We start from the raw sequence: 21,576 nt of genomic DNA, 5'->3' as shown, positions 1-21,576 counted from the left end.
AGGATATAATATAATAATTTTCCTTTATGTTAAGTCAGTTTGTGTCAGGTTTTTATTACTTGCAGCTAAAACGATCTTAAACCAATATCAAACCTTTGGGAATAGAGAACACTGTACTGTTCTATTCTTATTCTAATCCTGGCGATAAGACTTCCTCTATAATTTCCAAGACCTAGTATTTTTCTGAGACATCACTGGGCAGATATCTTTTTGCTTATAGAGGAACCATTCCTGCTTCCTGCTACAGCCCACAGTGCCTCACTTTTTCCCCAAACCAGAAAGAAAAAAAAAAATATTCAGATACTAAAGGAGACAAATGGCATGAAGCCCAGAGACAAGCTATTTTTCTTTTTCCACTTCAAATAATGCTCAAATCTCAGCCAGTTTCTTTTCAACAGTTCACCACCACATCTAAAAATCTAAACGTGTGCTGTATTGGTAGTTGCCTTGAATTCCAAATTACCCTGAACACCCGTTCCTAATCATGGAGATCTTGATTGGAACTAAATTTGTTCTCTGTGTAGAAATCACTCATGTTCCAAGAGCAGTTTCTCCTCTGGTCAAATTAGCTGTGTAAATATTACAAATAAAAATATATGTAGGGGCAAGTGGATTACAAAAAGGCATTTCCTTATAAATGATCCATATGACCCCAAATTAGAATGTGTCTTGCAAATAGGGAGAGCCTGGGAAAGATTATTAGACCATAACAACTGGTGCCCATAAACTGCCTCAGACTTGGAGGCCAAACTCTCACCAGTGTAAGCTTAAAAAAAAAAGAATGGTGAGGAAAACATGGAAAAGAGAGAAAGGAAAGTTTTAGGTTTAATATTTTAAAATCCTAAAGCACAGGCTGGGTTTTGAAAAACAAGGGGAGGGATACTTTGGGAAGAATGCATAGATTAAGGATTTCCTTGCCTTTTTCCAAATTTCTGCCTTTACTGTGTTTCCATCCTATTGTAAGCAATTTAATTCATCCTTTCATAATTTTATAACAACTTGTATTTAAATTTGGATAGGACTTAGAAAGAAAATAAACAAAACACACCCAGCATCTTTTATCATTACATTAAGCTTAGGGAGAATCTTTAGTGTGCTACTTTCTTCTCTTATGAAGATAGTCAACCACATTATAAAAGGCTTAAAGGCATGAAAATGTACACTTACAGAGCCATGGTATTCTGCTGTTTTCCTAGGGAAAATCCTATTTATCCTATGCATGAGTCATTCCCATGGAACAAAACTGTAAAATTTTGGACATCAAATCTCAATACAGGGGAAAAGGTCAGCAATAGAATACAATTGCTCTTTTTCCTTTGTCTCCTTCTATTATAACATTGAGTAGGAATTTGTTCATTTGATCTTTGTCTAAGGAAAAGAAGTAACAAATCTTGCTAAGTGTTAAGCTTGTTTCAAACCAACGAACACTCTGCCTATCCAGTGTTGGACTCTCAGGCAACAATGATTACACTTTGATGCTATAATTTTCAGAGAATGCTGTAGGCTAAAGAAAGAATTATATATATTTTATCAGGAAAACTTTCTTTTTGAAATAGAACCACATAGATGCTTTTTCCTATTTATGTGTGTATAAAATAAAACTATTACTATGAACAGTGTCCATTGTAGGTAACAAGCCGTGAATTGATTGTAGCTTAGAATAAACTGTCTTACAAGAAATAAGAATATAGAAACAAATCATACTTCAATACTCACCTAAAACAGTTGTTAAAGCCATAGATCGGTTCCTCTGAGTTTAGATGTTACACAAATCAATCATGTATAGACCACCACATAATAAATCATGCAAGTTCAAATTAGATAGTTATTATTAAAATATCCATCCTATGAAACTCCTAGACACCATCAAAAAATTATTTCATTTGAATTAAACTGCTTTAAAAAGGACTGTGTGTGTGCATATGTGTGTGTGTGTGTGTGTTTCCTTCTTCAAAAAGATGAGGCATCTGTTAGATAAATGTGAATGAAGCAAGACATTCCTTCTTGGCCATATCACATAATGTCTCCATTTTAACCAAGTATTTTACCATATCATGTCTAACTCTCTCTGCCTTCATTTTAAATGTTCTCTCACCCTCCACTAATCCATCGGATTTCCCACTAATCTCAAACATTCCCTTCCACTCCAGGACGGTCTTTAAATGTATCCCTCCAGATGCCACACTCAATTCTGCTATTATGATGATGATGACTTTGTTCTTGCTTGAGCAAAGCGGAAAAGTTCAGCCTCACTCCCACCACTATTTTCTTACTGGCCCTAATCCTTTGCATCTTAACTGCCTCCTCTCTCATCACTCCTCTGCAGCCTGACTGATAGGTCTCACATCTCTTCATGACAGAATCACACATAAACGAGTCCCTGGGAGCTCAGCTCTCACTTGCTTTGATTAACTAGTATTATCATTCTCTTCCCAACCACACTGTAGACCTACTGAGAGCAAGCACTTTGGTTATCTCATAGAACAGCAATTTAAGCTACCAAAGGTTGTATGTTGATTGATTCTTCATAACTATTATTTTTTTCTGTAAATCTTAGCTATAGAAACTTGTTCCAGAAAATACTTTAGTGGAAAAAAGCAAGTAGCAAAATAGTACACTAGAGTACACTACAGAGTATAATTTGATTTGTGCTAAAAAACAAAATGATATATTTACATATGTTTCTATAGGCTGTAAAAGTTCTAGAAAAATGTACCTCAAACTGTTATCAGTAATTACCTCTGGAGAACTAATAGGTAAACAGGGCTTAGGTGAAGAGGCAAGAAGTGATATGGGTTATAAGAGCCTTTAACTTTTCCTTTATATTTTTTTAATATTTGTAGGCCACAGTGACTCACGCCTATAATCCCAGTACTTTGGGAAGCCGAGGCAAGTGAATCACCTGAGGTCAGGAGTTCGAGACCAGCCTGGCCAACATGGTGAAACCTTGTGTCTACTGAAAATACAAAAATTAGCCAGGCATGGTGGCACATGCGTGTAATCCCAGCTACTCAGGAGGCCGAGGCAGAAGAATCTCTTGAACCCAGGAGGCAGAGGTTGCAGTGAGTTAGGATTGCACCACTGCACTCCAACCTGGGCAAGACAGTGAGACCCCATCCCAAAAAACAAAATTGTAATATTTGCTTTTATAGAATGAGCATTAATTGTTATTTTTATAATTTCAAAAACCTGGAAAAAGTATAAAATTGATAAGTACAAAGATTATATCACGTGATTCACTTCAGGTTTTATGAATATTCCATGTTTTCAGAGGTGTTACCCAGCAAGTTTAAAACACAGGGCCAGATCCTGCTACCTGGAGACCTTTGAAATTGGCAGTGCAGCCAATTCAGCCACTTTTAATTCATTCAGCCAATTCGGCCACTATTAATACATTCAAAAAACTTACCATGTCATCGCTAACTGTTGCTTCTTTGAAGAAGTGCCATATTATACATTGTGCCATACATATATTGATAATTCATAAAATTTGAACAGCCTCTCTGTTTCTTTGGTTGAATCAATACCTTGCAATGCAAGGGAAAATATAAAAGTCATCAATGACACCTTCCTCATCGGGTGATCTTTTTATACTATAACCTCGATCGATTCTCTCTGAGACTCAGCCTGTGCACACTCTGGCTGAGAAAGGTTTGACTGAGTACCATCACCTTGGAGAAATTTGAGACTCGCTGGTTCTCAAACTTTAGCAGGCATCAGGATCACCCGAAGGGCAAACGGATGGTTGGCTTCACCTCCAGAATTTCAGATGCAGTAGGGTTTGGGATGGGGCCCCTATATTTGCATTTCTAACAAATTCCCAAGTGGTGGTGATGTTGAAGCTGCTGCTCCAGGAACCACACTTTGAGAAACACTTTTCCATGGGTACTGAGGCTAACTTGTTCTTTACTTTCTTTTTTTTTTTGACAAGGTCTCACTGCCAGCCAGGCTGGAGGGCAGTGGCACAGATCTCGCCTCACTGCAGCTTCAACCTCCCAGGCTCAAGTTATCCTCCCACCTCAGCCTCCCAAGTAGCTGGAACTACAGATGCCCGCCACCATGTCCAGCTAAATTTTATCCTTCTTTTGTTTTGCCACATTGACGAGGCTGTTCTCAAACTCCTGGACCCCAGTGACCCACCTGCCTTGACCTGCCTTGACCTCCCAAAGTACTGGGATTTCAGGAGACAGCCATCACACCCAGCCTTGTTCTTTACTTCTCAAGTACCAAGGAGACTCCTTTTCCCAACTGAAAGTCTATAGCCATTTTGATTCAAATAAAATTGATAAAAAGTAGATCGGCCAATTAATATTTCAATACTTAGAATAAAATCTCTGGAAATTTATAATCCCTGGGATTCATTTTTCTTCATCTGATCATTTTCTCTGCTTTACCGCAATCAACATTTCTAAATTACCATTTACCTTCTCATCCCCTTCAATTTCTTATCAATAAACTAATACCAAGAATCCTTGAAATCATATGAGTAGGTTAAAAAAAGGAAAAAAAGAATTAAAAATAACACTCCTAAAAACAAATCGTTGTCATCCTCATTATCGCCTAATTGAAAGCATAGATATTTCCTGTGAATGTATGTGCTTAAACCCGAAGAGTTTTTTCCACAACACTTAAACATTCTGGCAGGTTTCTTGGTCAATGATAGCACAAATTTATTTGAAATGAATTGTAGTCATTTGTTGGATGAAATAATTGGTTGTAACATGAGAATCACAGATTCTGGTCATGTTCTTAAGAAGATTTTACTGACTTAAATGATGAGTTAGCAGTTACAAGATGCCTGGTGTCCGTGTTAAAAAGATACCAGTTGTTCAGGAAGACAGCTTTTCCTGGCATCCGCTTAACAGAAACATCTCTTCTGGGACTCATAAAAAAGACACGGATAAACAACAAACTTAAGAACAAACTTCAACAAAAAGTACAGTCATTTCTTATGACTGCTTCTCCCTGCTTTCCTCAATGCCTGCTGAGGGCACAATGCCAAATGCAGTTCAGTAAAAACAGTTCCACAAGGGACCAAAGCAATCTGATCAAAGCATATAGCTGTCTGGTAGGCTGGCAAATATTAGAAAAATTGGAGAAGTAGATGGAATGCGTATCCTTTTGGTACTGCTCTTCTTTTTTTTTTTTTTTTTTTTTTAGATGGAGTCTCGCTCTGTCACCCAGGCTCAAGCAATTCTCCTGCCTCAGTCTCCTGAGTAGCTGGGATTGCAGGCACCTACCACCACACCTGGCTAATTTTTGTATTTTTAGTAGAGACAGACTGGTCTGGAACTCCTGACCTCAGGTTATCCGCCGCCTGGATCTCCCAAAGTGCTGGGATTACAGGCAGGAGCCACTGCACCCGGCCTGCTCTTCAAATATTATTTCTAGAGACAAAATCTATGGTAAGAGCCGGGAGCTGAAAAGGAAGAGGGGAAGCAGTGTTACATACCCAGTGAGAGTGCGAGGGTGTATGTGTCTGCTAGTGCCGCTGGCATGGTTGTGGGTGGAACTGTTGCTGTTAGAGGTATTGCAGAAGGTGGCAGGCAGCTTGCAGTGAGAGAATAAATGATTTCCTCCTCCACTTGTCATCATTTTGCAAATATGCAGGCAGCCCTGGCCTTGTCTGCAGTCCCCCTCCATCTTTGGGCCCTGGCGGTGCATACTCTCCATTGGAGAACTGCTAAGTTTCCAGCTGGCTTTGGTGGGACTGCAGCTGATGAAGTGACCGATTTTCCATTGACCTGCCTGCTAAGCCCTAGTCCCATGTCTCAGAAAGTGTTTTCTCTGTATAAACCCTGTAAATTGGAAGGTGACTAAAAAGACATCATGCCATGGCTATCCAGGACACTTCCAAATCCATTCTATTGACTTTTACAGGAAGGCCTAAAGACCTGCTCCACGTACGTTTCAATGTGATCATATGTCCTTGAGAAACACAAAGAGGAAAGAATAATGCTATATTCTGCCACTGTTTACATACATTAAATAACATTTAAACTTTGTATATGTTGTAAAGTAGAGAAGCAGGAGGATGTTCAAGAAGGACTATGTGCTTTTGTAAATAAAATATAAATGGATTCAGAAATGTCTGTGAAGAGGGACAAAGAAACAAGAAACTACCAAATGGTGTACCATAAAATGGGAGTACCTTTTTGCCACTCTTTTAGTCCCTCCCTCTCAGTTAGATGGATCCACACAGGGAAACGAAGCTTTCAGTAAACAGGGTCTGTAGTTATCAAGAGTACCAACTAGCTCTTTTATTGGCATATAAAGAGAGAGAGGGCTCAAATGCCCAAACTGATTGCTGATGTCTTAAATATTCCCTTTTCTCTGGGAAAGCTAACAGGAGAGTTTCTTTAGGGTCTGCTTCTCTTTCCAATTTCTACTTTTCTAATAGCTCTCCTCTTTTTCCAAGATAATCAAAAAATAAGAGTTTCTCAATTTTTGTGTTTGGGGAATTTGAGAATCAATTTGAACTTGAGAAGTTTGGATTGGATGCACACTGTATTCCAGAAAAAGAAAAAATCAACTTACTGCTTTGGAAAGGCCAAAGTAAAAATAGATTTTTGTCTTGTTGAATTGTAGTCCTCTGAGTTCCCTTTTAGCTTGTGATGAAATATACACATTTATGGGACATACCTACTTAGACATGGAAAGTAGACACTGAATTAAGTTTTTAAATGATATTTGAAAACTCCAAAGAAAATCAAACGAAAATTAACTTCTGAGATGACTTATCATGTTAGTACTACTATATATGGTGTGGTAAAAATGTCAAAGCAAAGTACTGGAACATTTACCATTAAGTTATACTTTCTGTAGAGCTCATTTCTCTTAAACATTTCAAATAGAATCTTAATACAAAATTTTGTTTTGGCAGTATAAGTTTCTGAGAGTTAGGAAACTTACCCCATCCTTATTTGCATCTTACAGAAACCCAGTGTGAAACACTAGCTTTAAAGCCAAACTGCCTATAGTTTATTATTGGCTATGCAATTCTTTTGCTGTTGGAGCCAGTGGGTTAGATTATTTGTGCCTCACTTTCCTCCTCAATAAAGGAGGATAATAATGGTATCTACATCATAGATTAGTCTAATAGATTAGTCCACTAACTTTTCCATTAGTCAGTGGAAAAATTAAGTATTTTAATTCATGTGAAAAAATTAGAGCAATGCCTAGCATATGCTCAAAAATTATTAGTAGTACTTTATAAAATCCATATTTCATAGACACTGCATGTCCTTTTTTTTTTTTTTTTTTTTTTGAGATGGAGTCTCGCACTGCCACCCAGGCTGGAGTGCAGTGGCAGGATCTCGGTTCACTGCAAGCTCCACCTCCCAGGTTCACGCCATTCTCCTGCCTCAGCCTCCCGAGTAGCTGGGACTACAAGCGCCCGCCACGACGCCTGGCTAACTTTTTGTATTTTTAGTAGAGATAGGGTTTCGCCCTGTTAGCCAGGATGGTCTACATCTCCTGACCTCGTGATCTGCCCACCTTGGCCTCCCAAAGTGCTGGGATTACAGGCGTGAGCCACCACGCCCAGGCTACATCTCCTTTTAATCCATTTTGTGCAAATACTTTGTTAAATCCTCTTATTTGGCCACAGATTTTTCTTATACCTAGGACTGCAATACTTAAATCAGATAACAAAGTAATATGTGGAAAAATCAGGATTCTTAGATTAACAGTAGCAAACGTGCATTCTTCAGAGGCCCTGACCTTGGACCTTGTTTCAAGGTGTCCTAAGTAAAGCTTTGATCTTTAACACAGGAAGCACCATATACATTTGTATAAACAAAGGAGATAGACAAATAAACAAACGTCTCCAGCAATCTTGTTCACCATCATACACTTTCTTTAAATTGGCCTCTACTCCCAAACAATATCTGGTTGGGCAGAAAAGAAAAACAAAAATAAGAAGTACCCTAATTGAAAAGTGATTGGGTAAGGGGGGTCTCTTCTGATCACTTTCACATTCATACCAATATTATTGCTGGCCCCTATGTCCCCTCCTCCAAAGGGGAAAGAAAAAGTTACCACAGGTGGAAAATTGCTTCTGGCATTAATCCTCCTAGCTCAGATCAAGAAAATGGATATCAGTAATCTCTTCTGGAATAGCTGCCATTATTCATTTTAGTACCATGATGAAAATGCATAGGGAGAAAAGGCTCTTTGGCCACTTTCAAAGAAATTCATTGAAGAAATAAAATGAATAAGCATATCTGTGCATACTAAAAATCCCAATTTCATCCAACTTGATTACAAAGCAGAAGCAAGACCCCGTTTTTTTTTGTTTTGTTTTGTTTTGTTTTGTTTTTTTAGTGTATTTTATTCCCTTAGGGGTTTTGCCAAAAGGCAGACTCCTAAATTATCAAACTCGGAATTTTCCCCAATCCCTTATTTTTCCAGTTTGCTTCTTGCGGTTAACTCCATTACTAACTCATAGTGATAAACACCTGGAGTCCATCAAAAACAAAGAGAGGCTTATTCAGTGGGTGCAGCCCAGCCTGGTGAACACCCTGAGCAGAAACAAACTACATAATATAAGACTTGAGCAGGAATATGTTTTTTATGATGTGCCAGCATAAGGGGGATCAAAGGCTAAAGTCAAATAAATAGCAACTGGGCACCAGCAGAGGAAACATATTTAGACTTTAAAATAATCAAAAACAAACCCAAAGAACACTAACACCCTCCACTTTCGGCAGTCATATTTTCCGTCTTTTTAGATGCGGCTTAAACCTGTCAAGAGTTCTGAAGCTAATCACTGAATCTAAAGAAGAATCCTGCCTTTCATTGAGGTTGTGACAATCACCAAAAAGACTGGGCCTAAATAGATAGACCCTCCCCCCACTTCCCCCACCCCTTCAGCCTCTTCATGCCAACCCCCTCCTCCTTCCTCTATTGGCCTATTATTAAATTTACCTTGGCCACGTTATGGAATTTGCCGGCTGACATTAACCCATTTATTAAGCTTGACTCCTCCTTATCTAAAACATCTCTAGGCAAACTGAAACAATCTGTCTGCCATCCACTGATTGGCAGGGAAAATTTTTCCAGGTGGTACAACTAGCTCCCTTCAAATGACTCGCCAACGTTATTGTAGCCTGGCAGAATGATGGAAAGAAGGCCTGAGCAACCCATATTTGCTGCCATGTTTGGTACCCGCAATGTATTTACATAAACAATTTTGAAAGATTAGTAGTACTGAAAAGAAGTTGAGGATGGGGGGCACAGCACCAATGGGAGGAGGTAGATACGAGAGCCGAGAATTGACAGGCTCACCCCTGAGGGCAAAAAGCTACATCTGTATTTGATTTGTCAGGGATTTACATTAGTGAAACTTTAACTCTGCAGATGATACATAAGATTACACTTACAGAACAAGCTTATGCAAATATAGCTTAAACTCCATGGTATGTGGCCCAGACAGTGAATTTGGCAGATTTCATTGAGTCTGGTGGCTGGATCTAATAAATTCATTTACATGAAGGATCAGGACATCTGGAAAAGTAGCATGGTGGTTTATTGAAACATAAATAACATTAATTGAAAGGTTACAGGTATGCAAAGCACTTCATGTAGGCGATACAAAATGTTATAAAGCTGCTTCCCTATTTGAATAAAGCAAAAGAGAAGAATATCTTGCTAACATAAACAGAAAAGGTAATTTCCAGGATCTAATTTAAATGTCACTTTACATAGTGAGAGTGAGAGAGGCAACCCATTTTGTTTTTTGTTATCCTGACTTTGTAGTAAACCGTCTTTTCCAAACCTACACTGGACTGCACTCCTGATACAAATCTTAGGCACTAATTAGCAGCAGCAAAGTAGTAACATAATTAAATTTATTTTCAGCTAGAAATCCCCAAACCGTCATGCCGTTTTGTACTCAGAAAAGCACGGTTGAGATCTCAAGCTATTTCTTCCGTGAGTTTATTTTTATTTTAGTGCTGTAATGTATACTCACTGGTAATGTGGATCGCCGGTTAACGTCTCATGGAATTGGTTACCATCAGCACAATAACAAATTACCCAGAGGAAAATGAGCAAAGATTGATATCATATGATTTAAAAGCTGAGAGGAAAGCTCAGGTGGTTTACAATCATTCGAGTACCTCAAGATTAATTTATAACTTGGTAACCCATTCAAACACCCCTTCATCATTTATTCTCAAATAAGGAGATGACTTAACTGCTCAGTCACTCAAAATGCCTCCTGCCCAAACCAATAGCAAGCCATTCCTTTTAAAAGGACTGTTTTCTATAAGTCATTATCAACATGCTGACTTTGAGAAGTCATGCAAATGAGGAAGCAGGAAATCTGGCATTCTCTCAGGTATGGCGATGGAGTGAGTGGAGGCCCCTCCAGAAACTCTATGTAGGTTTGACATCAAGTAATCGAGTAAAGAGCTGTTTGACCCAAACTGAAACAGGAACTCTGACAAAAATTGTTTTTAAATGAAATAAGATTTAGTGGAGTGACTGATATACTTGAGAGAATAATTTAACAAGATCTTTTTTTTTTTTTTGAAACAGAGTCTCCCTCTGTAGCCCAGGCTGGAGTGCAGTGGTGTGATCTCAGCTCACTACAAGCTCCACCTCCCGGGTTCACACCATTTTCCTGCCTCAGCTTCCCAAGTAGTTGGGACTACAGGTACCTGCCACCACGCCCAGCTAGTTTTTTTATTTTTTTGTATTATTTTGTATTTTTGGAGAGATGGGGTTTCACCGTGTTAGCCAGGATGGTCTCGATCTCCTGACCTCATGATCTGCCCGCCTCGGCCTCCCAAAGTGCTGGGATTACAGTCGTGAACCACCGCGCCTGGCCAACAAGATTTTTTTAAAAGATATTTTAAAAGATTTTTTTAAAAGATATTTTAATATCCTAGATGACCTTTCTTTCCATTATATAAGAAATTAGACAACATGATTTTTGTTTTTAAAGCAGGTAATATCAGAAAATGAAACAAGTTTTTACTGACCATTCACATTTCAACCTTTCCATCGTGAAGACAATTTAAATGATCTTTTTTTTTTTTTTTTGAGACAGAGTCTTGTTCTGTTGCCCAGGCTAGAGTGAAATGGCGCGATCACAGCTCACTGCAACCTCCACCTCCCGGGTTCAAGAGATTTTCCTGCCTCAGCCTCCTGAGTAGTTGGGATTACAGGCACTTGCCACCACACTTGGCTAATTTTTGTATTTTCAATAGAAATGGGGTTTCACCATGTTGGCCAGGCTGGTCTCAAACTCCTGATTTCAAGTGATCCTCCAACCTTGGTCTCCCAAAGTGCTGAGATTACAGGTGTGAGCCACTGTGCCTGGACAAGAATGTACAAAATTTTAATATTGTTATTGATAGGGTTTCTGTCAGAAATTAAACTTGACTGATAACTAAAATTTGTCAAGTACTATACATTGCCACAATAAGTTTCTTCCACCAAAATGGATGTTTTTCTTTAAAAATAAAAAAAGGCATTAAAAAAGAAAAGATTTTTCATAACTGGCTAAATGACAATAGACATATTGCAAAAAAAAAAAAAAAAAGCAAGTCATGTTTATTGATTCCTATGACTCTTCAAAGAACAATTTTGAAGTTTTTAAACAGAAATGTCAGTTGGTTGCACAGTGACAGAATACAAAACATTTGAATCTGTTTCAAACAGATTGGTCTTATTGAAGTAGTTCATCCAATAGGACATCTCTCTGCTGCTCCTCCCAAGGCACAGCAGGCCACCAGTGCTGCTGGGATGCCAGGAAGTACTTCTTTACATACACGGATAGTGGCCAGTCTGAACATTTTTTTTTTTATTTTACTTTAAGTTCTGGCATACATGTGCAGAATGTGCAGGTTTGTTACATAGGTATATGTGTGCCATGGTGGTTTGCTGCATCTATCAACCTGCCATCTAGATTTTAAGCCCTGCATGCATTAGGTGTTTGTCCTGATGCTCTCCCTCTAACCCAATGCAAGGAAGCTAAGAACCTCAATAAAAGGTTAAAGGAACTGCTAACTAGAATAACCAGTTTAGAGAAGAACATAAATGACCTGATGGAGCTGAAAAACACAGCATGAAAACTTTGTGAAGCATATACAAGTATCAATAGCTGAATCGATCAAGCAGAAGAAAGGATATCAGAGATCGAAGGCCATCTTGCTGAAATAAGGCATGCAGACAAGATTAGAGGAAAAAGAATGAAAAGGAATGAACAAAGTCTCCAAGAAATATGGGACGATGTGAAAAGACCAAACCTATGACTGATTGGTATACTCAAAAGTGACACAGAGAATGGAACCAAGTTGGAAAACACACTTCAGGATATTATCCAGGAGAATTTCCCCAACCTAGCAAGACAGGCTAACATTCAAATTCAGGAAATACAGAGAACACCACAAAGATACTTCTCGAGAAGAGCAACCCCAAGACACATAATCATCAGATTCTCCAAGGTTTAAATGAAGGAAAAACTGTTAAAGGCAGACAAAGAGGTCAGGTCACCTACAAAGGGAAGCCCATCAGACTAACATCAGATCTCTCTGCAGAAACCCTACAAGTCAGAAGAGAGTGGGGACCAATATTCAACATTCTTAAGGAAAAGAATTTTCAACCTAGAATTTCATATCCAGCCAAACTAAGCTTCATAAGCGAAGGAGAAACAAGATCCTTTCCAGACAAGCAAATGCTGAGGGATTTTGTCACCATCAGGCCTGCCTTGCAAAAGCTCCTGAAGGAAGCACTAAATATGGAAAGGAAAAATCAGTACTAGCCACTGCAAAAAACACACCAAAATATAATGACCGATGACACTATGAAAAAACCGCACAAAATAATGTGCAAAATAACCAGCTAGCATCATGATGACAGGATCAAATTCACACATTTGATATTATTAACAATATTAACAATATTAACCTTAAATGCAATTGGGCTAAATGCCCCAATTAAAAGACACAGATGGGCAAATTGGATAGAGTCAAGATCTATCTGTGTGCTGTATTCAGGAGACCCATCTCACATGCAAAGACACACATAGGCTCAAAATAAAGGGGTGGAGGATTATTTACCAAGTAAGTGGAAAGAAAAAAAAAAAAAAACAGGGGTTGCAATCCTAGTCTCTGATAAAACAGACTTTAAACTAACAAATATCAAAAAAGACAAAGAAAGGCATTACGTAATGGTAAAGGGATCAATGCACGAAGAAGAGTTAACTATCCTAAATATATATGCACTCAATACAGGAGCACCCAGATTCATAAAGTAAGTTCTTAGAAACCTACAAAGAGACTTAGACTCCCACACAATAATAGTGGGAGACTTGAAAATTTCTTTAAAAAAATTTTGCTTATAAATAGATCCAATACTTGGAAGAAAAGTGATGGCTTTCTGACAAAAAGAAACGTGTTATTCATATTACTATACCAGGTCCCAGTGGTCAGAGTAAATTTTAATGTAATTAGAATGTCCAGCAAGTAGCCTACCCATCCAATTAAATCCTCACAACGAGTTTAACTAGGCCTCAAGTCATTCAGAAGGTTAGTTTTCTTGGACACTTCCAGAAAAACTAAGATTAGATCTCAAATTCCAAACATCATTTGATGCTCATCTGTGTTTTTGCATATTTTTGACCACCAGGAAGGCAGAGTTCAATAGGGAGTGCTCATTGACTTCCCCTTAAATCATTGTATGAAGTTCCAATAAGAGTTTCTCAGCCCATATGGGATTTAAGCAGGAAAAGCCACAAGTAATAAGAGGAAATATACAGAGTTCCCAGAGGTCAAATTCGAGGTTTGTTTCCCTTGACAAGTCATCTATAATATTTATGCATTTAGTAAATAAGAATGCCTACTTCATTTACATGACTGGAATATAATCTATGTTACAGAAAAGACGTTAAGAACCCTTGAAAACACGGCTGGACATCTATAACATGCTTCGATTGAACAAGTACAACTTAGGGACTCCAAAGTGGTGAAATGAAAGAGAAAATTGGTTGGTGCACAAATGTGTCCCTGGTTGACAATTTAACCATTTACTAGTTCCAATATGTTAGGAAAGTTACCCAATGTATCTCACTTTGCTCAGATGCAAAGTGGAGATAATAATTGTACCTACCTGGTTGGTACCATAGTAAGGACTGAATGTCTTCATACATGCACAATACACTTAGAATTGTGCCCGGCACATGCATAAGGCTTTGCTACTGCTACTGCTACTACTACTGCTGTTGCTGCTGCAACCTAAGAGCCCAGCAGAGAATGGCATGTAATAGCTACCACATAATGGTGTCTTCTACTATAATTTCTAGAAGGAGCTGAAAAATGGCAATAGGTTGCTGAGAATAGTTTATCAAAGTAATCTCACTTAATTCCAAAATAGTGCACAATCAGAGGCCTATGGACAAGTCACCAATACGGAAAAAGGAAAGAAGCATTTCTTGAAGAGAAATCTTGAGATGATTAAGAGTGGCTGATTTGAGACTTACACACCAGAGTGAGAAATGCCTGCGACATCAGTCGCAGGAGTCAACGAAACAAGGAGAAAGAGAAGACTGAAAGAAGAAAAAATGTTTGTCAAAAAGGCGAGAGTGGGTAGAGGAACTTGAATCCAAGGATTGAAAGGAAGAGAGTAAGGAGAGTTATACAACCATTAAAAAAGGTGTGATTTCCCCAAAGCAGTCTTCAGTAGAGTTGTTGGGGCAGCAAGCTTCTGAGAGATCCTGGTGTACTGTCAACTTAAGCAACTGAACAGTTCATGTTAAGCTAGTTATAAGTTCAGAAAGATATAGAAAGTACTCAAGTATCACCCCATACAGAATGTAGAAGGTACTGAGTTCAAGATATTTTTGAAGGAAAGGAATATTAAAAGACTATTTCTGGCCAGGCGTGGTGGCTCACGCCTGCAATCCCAGCACTTTGGGAGGCCGAGGTGAGCAGATAACAAGGTCAGGAGATTGAGACCATCCTGGTTAACACAGTGAAACCCCGTCTCTACTAAAAATACAAAAAAATTAGCCAGGCGTGGTGGCAAGGGCCTGTAGTCCCAGCTACTCGGGAGGCTGAGGCAGGAGAATGGCGTGAACCCGGGAGGCGGAGCCTGCAGTGAGCCGAGATCGCGCCTCTGCGCTCCAGCCTGGGCGACAAAGCGAGACTCCGTCTCAAACAACCAAAAAAGACTATTTCCATGACATCAACAACTTACTTCCCTACATGTTCACAAACCTCATCTTGCCCCCTCCTGAACAACAGACCCAAAATAACTTCTGGATATACTTCAGACTCCTCGGGTATCACCAGCCCAGAAATGAACCACATCCTCCACGGCCTCCTCTTCCAAAAACTTCCTCCTCGTTTGTCAGCAAATGACCTCGCCAGAGTATCAGGTGGCCAAACTCAGTGTTTCCCTTCTCTTCCATTCTCCTCCTCAGCCAATAAAACAGTAAATCCCGTTGACTCTGCCTCTTCCAGTTCTCTCAGATCTAGCCAGCCCATCTCTTCTTAGCCACTGCCTTGTCTAAGACTTAGCAACATTTCATTCACCAGCTTAAAGTCTTTCGTTGACTTTTTTGCCTACAAGTTCAAACTCCTTGGTATGGTATATGTGGTTCTTTTTTAATTTTTAAAATATTTTTATTTTTTCAGTTTTCTTTATTTTACAGAGTCAAGGCCTCACTGTGTTGCCCCGCCTGGTCTTAAACTCCTAGCCTCAAGCGAACCTCCTGCCTCAGCCTCCCAAAGTGCTGGGATTAAAGACATGAGCCACCTTACAGCCACATATACAGTTTTCTAGCATACCAAAGACAGGGGTGGGGAACTCTTGCAGAGGGAAGTGTTTTGTTATTAACAGTTTGTGATATAAAGTGCTTAATTTTGCTGGAATTATTTTTCTCTCAACCTAGTTCAAAAAGAAACAATGACAAGAGAAAAAGCACCTCACCAATCATATTGTTCCCTACTGAGTCAATTCATTACACTCTCTATCACAGAACGTACCATGAATTTTTCACAACTCTGGATAGCTGAACATGTTATTTCCTGTCTCTCTAACTGGCAGGCTCCTACCCATCCATCAAGATTCAGCTCAGATATCACCTGCTCTAGGCAGCTTTTCCCAACTTCCCAAGGCAAAGTTTATTCCTCTCCACTGTGTTCCCACAGCATTTTAGGACCTCTTCCATGAAATATATTTTTCATTTAAAATCTCATAGCCAGGTTCTCCAGGGCCAGGCATAATTCACAGGAGGTGCTTAATAAATGTCTATTGAACAAATTGAATCTAGAGGTGTCTAAAATGACAGCTCCATCAGAAGTAGGTAACAAAGCAAATGTATCAATTAAAATAAATTCTTAAAGACAGATGGATGAATATCACTTAAGCAGAAAAGAATTCCCAAGAGCCATTGTTGGCAACTAAGCATAGTTTAAAAAATGAGCTGGGAAAGAATTAAAAGAAAAATAATTTACATTTCAGTCATTATTTTCTTGTGGTTCTAACCTTGAGAACATTTTAGCTGGATAAGTGTACTCATGCTTTTTGGGGGAAAATCCAAGTTTTTCATTGTCTGGTACACAGCAAACAGTACAACCACTTCCTTTTCCCAAATAATTCGTTTAGCCCTGAGTCTTGTCCACAAACTTGTCCATTGCCAGTCTTTCCACACTCTCCATGCTACTTCAGAATCTCTTGTCCTCACCACATTTGTGAGTAAAATTGGGTGGCTGTGGCTACTTGGTATTGTCACGCAACTAGTAGATAAAAGGAGTGAGGGCCCAGTGCCTGATGGCCCAGCCAGCAGAAGTCTTATCTGCTACCCAGGAATAATATTAGGAAGACAGTGTAACTTCCCTTTCTCTACGCTTCAACTTCCAGCCATTACAAACTATTCTAGTGATTTGTTTCACCCTTTCTTACCTCAGCTAGCCCTAGCATTGCCTATTTGAAGGTGGACACCATCTATACTCATTTGCTGAACCTACTGTAAGAAGGGCCACTTAAATCTCTGGGCCCTGCCAGGCACAGTGGCTTATGCCTGTAATCCTGGCACTTTGGGAGGCTGAGGTGGGAGGATCACAAGGTCAGGAAATCGAGACCATCCTGGCTAACACGGTGAAACCCCATCTCTACTAAAAATACAAAATATTAGCCAGGCGTGGTGGCAGGTGCCTGTAGTCCCAGCTACTTGGGAGGCTAAAGCAAGAGAATGGTGTGAACCCAGGAGTCGGAGCTTGCAGTGAGCCAAGATGGCACCACGGTACTCCAGCCTGGGCAATGAAGGGAGACTGTCTCAGGAAAAAAAAAAAAAACTCTAGGCCCAAGCATTGTTACATCTATTCTAGTTATTTTCATAAAACAGTTCTATAGTTTGACACCTGAGGCTCTGTGAGTGATTGCAAAGAAGGTAGTTTTAAAACATGACCTCAAAACTCTTGACACCCTCCTACTGAGAGGTGGAGCACGTGTTCCACTCCTTATGCCTGGGCTGTGGGGCAGCACAACCCATAGACAAAGGAAATGCCACCATGTCAGTTTTTGAGCCCAGACCTTAAAAAATTGACATGGTCTACTTCCTGTCTCTTGGGACATTGGCTCTCAGAACACAGCCACCACGCTCTTAGGAAGTCCAAGCAGCCCAGGTAAACTGGAACCAAGGCCCCTGGCTCATGGTCCTGACTGAGCTTCAAGCTGACGGCCAGCACCCACTTGCCAGCCTATCCGAATGAGTCATCTTGAAAGTAAGTCATCCAGACCCTGGAGGGGGGCTGCCCTATCTGATGCTAGGAGGCACCAAACCTCCTAGCGTCATTCAAATGACAGACTGAGGAACAAAATAAATGAAAGTCATTGTTGTAAGCCTCTAATTTTTAGGATAGTTTGATACAGAACAATATATAAATGATAGAACAAAGTCACTGACCAATGAATGATAAGAAAGTGTTCAATTCCAGACCAGGTTTACATATCTAACAATAAACCATACTGGATTTATAAGCCATTCTGCTGAAAATGTCTTTCTTAACTTATTAGTCTCAAAAAGTTTAAATCATACAAAAGTCATGAGATGAGTTTACCCGTTATGCACGTACCCATGACCTACCTTAAACAATTTTTAATGAATGGTAAATCCAATATGAATTTTAAAGCAAATCCAAGGCATCATATCATTTCATCCATAAATACTTGTGGTATATCTTTAACAGAAATCAATTTTTTTTTTAGAAAACATTTAAAAATACCACTTTTGCATCTAAATTAGCAAGTCCTTAATAGTATCTTACTATTACCAAAGATCCTATCACTATTCAAAAAAATTTTTTTGAGACAGGGTTGGCTCTGTTACTCAGGCTAGAGTGCAGTGGTGAAATCTCTGCTCCCTGCAACCCTGCCCTCCACGCTTAAGTGATCCTCCCACCTCAGCCTCCAGAGTAGATGGGACCACAGGCATGCACTCCATACCTGGCTGGCTTTTATATTTTCAGTAGAGATGGGATCTCGCCATGTTGCCTTGGCTGGTCTCAGACTCCTGAGCTCAAGCGATCTCAAAGTGCTGGGATTACAGACGTGGGCCACCATGCCTGGCCTGTTTTGCCCTTTTTAAATTTGTTAAAGTCTGTATTCACACAGGACATTAAGCAGATTTAACCCTCATTAAAAAATTTATAGATTCTCCCTCTCGTTCTATTGTTTCATCATTTTTATTTATTGAAGACTCCTAGTCATTTGTTCTGTAGATTTCTCATATTCTGGATATTGCCAACTGTATCTCTGTGGTTTGGTTTAACAAGATCCTCCTTCCCCTATACTCGGGTTGTATCCAAATGTTTGATACACTTCAATGAGATTTTTAAAATTTCTTGTTTTGCTGAAAATTGATGCTTTGAGGGTTTTCCCAAAACTGATGTTTGAGTCATGAAAGACACAGTATGTCTTTGTTCTACAATCTTATTACTGAGAGAGCAGTGGCCCAGTTCAGACTTGGTGACAGTACCAGTTACTTAAAAAACAACTCCTTGAGTCTTATGATAATCATGCAGGTTCACTAGACAGAGATCAGATCTTCTCCTAAATAACTCTGACTTTTACTGCCCTGCCCTCCACAACACAAATAACATAAACTCATTCATTTTACAAACAGTAAACAAAGATGAATGAAGTAAAATACTTGTCTTCAAGAAGATCATACTCCAGTAGAACACAAAAATGTGAAATTTACAGGACAAAGTGGCAACTGCAATTACAGAGATAAGCAGCATTGCAGAGACACCTGCCTGGGCTTACTTCTCTTTTGCCAGTGAATGAAACTTACCCCAGGTCATCAGCAGGAACAGCAGATAGTATGGTAGCTGAGAACACGGCCTCTAGTATAAGCCACTGTCTGGTTTCAAGTTCTGGCAACATCAGTTTAAATCTTCTAACCTCTGTCTGCCTCAATTATTTATCTATAAAATAGGGATAATAAGAACACAACAACAGATTATTAAGGTAAAGATCGTTAAAGTAAGAATTATCAAAATTAATGCATGAGAAACACTTAAATCAGTACCTAAAACACAGTAGATGTTTATTTGCTCCTATGGAAGTTACCATGAAAGTGTATGACCCTAATAAAATGTTTAAAATCTCTTTTGAGATAATAGGATACTAGATCAGTGCCAGAAAGTCCTGCTTCTTAGGAAAAACTAGGTCTCAGTTGAAAGAAGCCTCAGTCTACTGTAGATTTTTTGAAGACTACAATAGAATATCTAGACACAGTGACCTGCGTATAGGCAGAGTAGGAAGCTGTCTATTCAGAATTGTTTGAGGACTTTGCCCTTGTTCCAAACAAACTATCTTCCCACAGGGCCATTGGAAGTGCCTCTGGGTCAAGAATTTCAGAATGCATGGTCTCATTTGTCTGAGAAGGAGTAATACATCTAGATCAATGAACCTGGCAAAGCTTCATTTTTCAGATTAGTCATTCCCTGTTCTTTAAGACTTTTCTGGGGGAACCAAATGCAGGAGAAGTCAGTTTGATGTTAGGAGGAGGTTGGGAATGTTCTAGGCCTTCAGATATGTCAGCAGAACAGATTCATGTAGGGTAATGAAGTACAAGGCTATAGTCACCCAGTGAGTAGCTTGATATCGGGTATGCAAGTTAGGAGTGAACAGGCATCCTGAAGGTGACCCTCACTGCATAGTTTATGCCAGGCTAAACTTTAGCCTCTCTTCATGCTGTCTCCTTCACACCTATCCTGCCATGTAGCTAATACCCCTTTGTTTAGTTCAAACCTCTTTCCTTAGCAAAAAACTACTCAGGAAAGCATCTAAAAGGATCTGAGGCAAACCATTTATACTTTTGGTTTTAAGACTGCTTTTGAATTCTAGAATGAAAAGTTATACTTCTCAATAAAGACATTCCAAGACTTTGAAAAGGATAGTGCTTGCTTTTACCAGGGAAGCGTTCCTTGTGTCCCTGGGGCATAGGATTCAAACATTTAAGGAAAATCTGTGTGCCCTGATGACACAGGACATGTTATCTGGGTATTTAATTACTTAAGGGACATCTCCAAGCTTAAAAACAAACATGACAGCACAACAAACTGAAGACAGCTCTGCATTAAGATGCTGCAGACCTTGGCCTTAAACTCTCACCTGTAGAACAAAGGCGTGCCATTAGCTTACATCACTCTGTCTCTGTTGCTTTGCATTTCTTATATGTCAAATAGTGTTACCAAAATAGAATCATATGAAATGACCAGTATACATCCTGGTTTAGGGAAATCAAGGAAAAAAAAAAAAGATTTAATCTTCTTTAGTCTAGTACCCCTGAATGGGGAATGGCAGATAGGGAATAGGAAATCAAAAGTAAATACAAAAACCATACTTAGACAGCAAAGTTGTTTTCAGATTTTGGCACTTTGAATACCAGAACCAGAAGTCTGAATCTGATATGAAAGGAGTCATGATAGATACTTAAAGGAAATCCAGGCTGTAAGGAATCAATATGAAGGTTACAGAGGAGTGAGAAAAGGCAGGCAAACCAGAGTAATCCAGACATGACAGGTTATGCACGTACATATGTATGTATGTACAGGTTACTTTGGGAGCCTGCGCTCACATGGTAGCTGTGAGAAAAGGAAAGACAATGAATGTGAATGATACAAAAAGAAAGAGATTGATGACAGAAAGGCTATAAGAAATCAGAGAGAGGAAATAAAGGTGACTACATTTTCAAACTCAGACAACCATGAAAATGGTGAATATTCAACTGAAATAAATCCAAGGCCGGGTGTGGTGGCTCATGCCTGTAATCCCAGCACTTTGGGAGGCCGAAGCGGACAGATCACTTGAGGTCAGGAGTTCAAGACCAGCCTGGCCAACATGGTGAAACCCTGTCTCTACTAAAAATGCAAAAATTAGTCAGGCCTAGTAGCAAGCACATGTAATCACAGGTACTCAAAAAGCTGAGGCACAAGAATTGCTTGAACCCAGGAGGTGGAGGTTGCAGTGAGCTGAGATTGGCCACTGCACTCCAGCCTGGGTAACAGAGTGAGACTTTGTCTCAAAAAAACAAAAACAAAAACAAAAACAAAAAAC

This window comes from Chlorocebus sabaeus, chromosome 13 (assembly GCF_047675955.1).
Source record: "Chlorocebus sabaeus isolate Y175 chromosome 13, mChlSab1.0.hap1, whole genome shotgun sequence".
Lineage (NCBI taxonomy): Eukaryota > Metazoa > Chordata > Mammalia > Primates > Cercopithecidae > Chlorocebus > Chlorocebus sabaeus.
This window is presented reverse-complemented; position numbering follows the sequence as displayed.